The sequence below is a fragment of the Triticum dicoccoides genome, unplaced genomic scaffold (genome assembly GCF_002162155.2).
Source record: "Triticum dicoccoides isolate Atlit2015 ecotype Zavitan unplaced genomic scaffold, WEW_v2.0 scaffold154238, whole genome shotgun sequence".
NCBI lineage: Eukaryota > Viridiplantae > Streptophyta > Magnoliopsida > Poales > Poaceae > Triticum > Triticum dicoccoides.
Genome location: NW_021210087.1, coordinates 1 through 3179, shown reverse-complemented (window position 1 = coordinate 3179; position 3179 = coordinate 1). Strand labels below are relative to the sequence as shown.

Genomic DNA, 3179 nt, shown 5'->3' with positions numbered 1-3179 from the left:
CTCTCTCTCTCTCTCTCTCTCTCTCTCTCTCTGGTATCACGTCTTTAGCACTTCAAAATTTCTGCATCATATCCTTCCTTTCTTCAAATTTAGCACCAATTCATAGTCATGCTTCAGTTTGATTGTATCTCATAACTCATGGATGGAAGCAAATCTATATTACAAATATTTTATGGACTTCAACACCAAATCCTGCTACTCTCTGTCGAGCACCATGACCGATTTACGATGAGAATGCTCAAAAGTTCCTCTGTGATGGCAAGCTCCTTATGAATTCATGTATTTAATAACGTTACAGTTTTAGATGCATTTGTGCTAGTTATCTTATATTCCTCTTCGACACACTAAATTACAAATAAGTGTTGTTTAGTTTGCAGTAGTGGTATCTATTTGCTTGAAAACATCGATATTACAGGGGCAGCTCGAACGCAGAACACGGAAACATACACAGCAAACGTGTGCGGATACCGATACGAGAGCTGACGTTCCAACCCTGCCCACCAAATGTCGGTCCCTGTTTTTCCTATCTTTGAGGCACCCCAAATAACTATAGGTGTAACACAACTCATCCATAAATAGCATGGAAATATTCCAGTGAAACAATAGTTCAAATATAAATTACAATCAAAGTATAAAGTTTTTAAATAAAATTGTTCCAATTTAAATTCAACTTTGTCCGACATATGTTTTAGTTGTCCCTTGAAGCGTCTACATATGCTCAATCAAATCATTCCGAAGCTACTCATGAGTTCCTTGATGCCGAATATGTTGATGCATTTGATTGAAATCCTAAAACGTCAGTGGATCCGGTGGTGGAGGTTTGACAGGATCACCCATCCGCTCAAAATCCAGACCAATGCAAAATGCCTTACCCTCATCCTCCACAATCATGTTGTGCATGACCACAAGCTGTCATCACCATCCACAACGTCTCTGTATCTCATATTTTTATAGGTACTCGAACAACTGCAAAACGGGCTTGGAGCACTCCAAATGCCTCTCCACATATTTTCTAGCTTCTTCTTGTCTTTGGGAAAGTGAGATTTTTTCTACCCTTTGGCTCAAAGATGGTGTTCACGGAGGTCGCCCACGAAGGATAGGTATCATCACAAAGATAGTAGCTCATGTGGTAGTCATGAACATTGCTGGTACAGTTGCATGGAAGCTAGTCCCATAGTCGACCTAGCGAGCAATGAAGGCCACTTCAGAATGTTGATGTCATTATGTGACCCGGGAAAGCAAAAGAAAGAGTGCGAAATCCAGCGGTCGATGCAACTGCTTTAAGAATGATGTGGGCTTCTTACAATGGTCTTGATATTGCCGTTTTTTGAGCATATGAGCAGTTCTTCCATCTTCAGTGCATGCAATCCAAGGATACGAGCGTACCTGGACACCCTCTTGCTTTTTGATAGTGCTAGGAGCCCTTCGATATCTGTGATAGTTGGTTCTATCAAGTACTCTCCAAACGCCTTGACCACCACAGTAGAAAATATGGCCATGGCGAGCGGCGCCGGCGCGGTGCTGTATGTGGCGGTGGGGGTGCTGCGGGGTGGCAGTGCCAGTGGATGTACTCTTGTGTCTACCACACCAAGATGCGCGCCCAGTGCAGGCTCCGGGAGACCCCATTCCCGGACTGCTGCGTCCACTTTTGCTGGCTCGAGTATTGTGCCATCTGCCAGGAGTACCGCGAGCTCAGCAACCCAGGCTTCGTGATGGACATCGGGTGGAACGCCAACGTGGAGCTGCAGAAGCAGCAGGGCCGCAGCGACGGCTCCATCATGCCGCCCACCACGCAGCACATGATATGACAGACACGTTCATTGTCGGTCTGTATATATATCGGTGCTGCTACCTTAGCTTAGCTATGTACCTGTTGGATTGGATCCATACTTAGTCTTTATTGATAGCAGATCACAACATACGTCCGTTGTGGTTGGTTTGCTTCTACCATTTAATAGGTAGGCATCCTTGTTACGAGGTTTCAGGTTTTCATGCTGGTAAGTAGTAACCATGAACTATCACAGTGTGATATGATGTAACTTTTGTGTGGCATTGATGTTTAATTATTTCTTTTGCTCCCCGGCCATCACTTGTTTGTCATGATGTTGCTTGGGTAGGAATATGAGAGTCGGTAATTAAGAGGGAATTGGAGATTCGGGGACGAGAACATATACTAGCCTAGTCAGTGCCTAATTTTAGTCCCACACGGACAAGGACATGAACATATATGTAAAGTAAAGACAAGAACAAAGAATTGGCAGAATACTATGGTGCGGCTAAGGAAATTGTGGAAGTTGAATCCCTTCATCAGTGCCTTTGTGCAAGTTGCGTTGCAAGGGTTCCATAGCAAGGATGAGCATCATCGGCAAGAGAGGGTCCCCCTCTTTTCTCAAAAAAAAAGGCAGGCCTGAGACCCCATGCAGAGGTATGCATACTCAACGTCTCAACAGGCTTTCGACGTCCCATTGTCTCACAAGCGAAGATCATTTTGCCTCATCTTGCTGCATTAACAAGTGTCCATCTTGTTTTTAACCCCCATCTCTTTCGACAATCATTTTCAAGAAAAAATATCCATCATTTTCAGGACAATCCCTTTCTACATTGATTGCTAAAGCTAATTGAGTAAAACAATTCTTGGGGCCTGTAAAATGTAATGTAGGAGCAGTAATGAAAAGCACATGCAGCTAACTGTCCATGCTTTAGAAGCGTCACTACACAGTGTGAGCACCAGAACTTGTTAGTTGGAAAAACGATCTAGCAATAGGGCACCTCAAGCATGCATGTGTGATATGCTTTTGACCTGCACAGTCCACAACGGCCGGTCATACGGGACGGGAGACTCATGCAGATCAGATAGATATGCATGACAAGGAGATGTAGCATGACAAATGGGGAGATATATGCATGAAAAATGACCAAATTTCACTGTGATGTGACATGTACAGCTCTCTCTATATACATCTTTCCTCGCAGATATCACGTCTTCACCACTTCGAAATTTTGGCATCATAACCTTCGCCTTCACCAAATTTAGCTATTGTGAAATTTTGGAGGAGACCAAATCCAGACCCATGCTTCAGTTTGCTTTTATCTCATAGATGCGGCAATACAAACAAGATGAATTACATGTCCTTTACTGACTTGACCACCAGTGTATTACTGATGTGTATGGAGCACCA

At 43.7% G+C, this 3179-nt stretch overlaps 1 pseudogene; it reads left to right on the top strand.

Moving 5' to 3' along the window:
- Positions 1-1497: 1497 nt before the first annotated feature.
- LOC119344111 lies at positions 1498-1808 on the top strand (annotated as a pseudogene).
- Positions 1809-3179: the final 1371 nt, after the last annotated feature.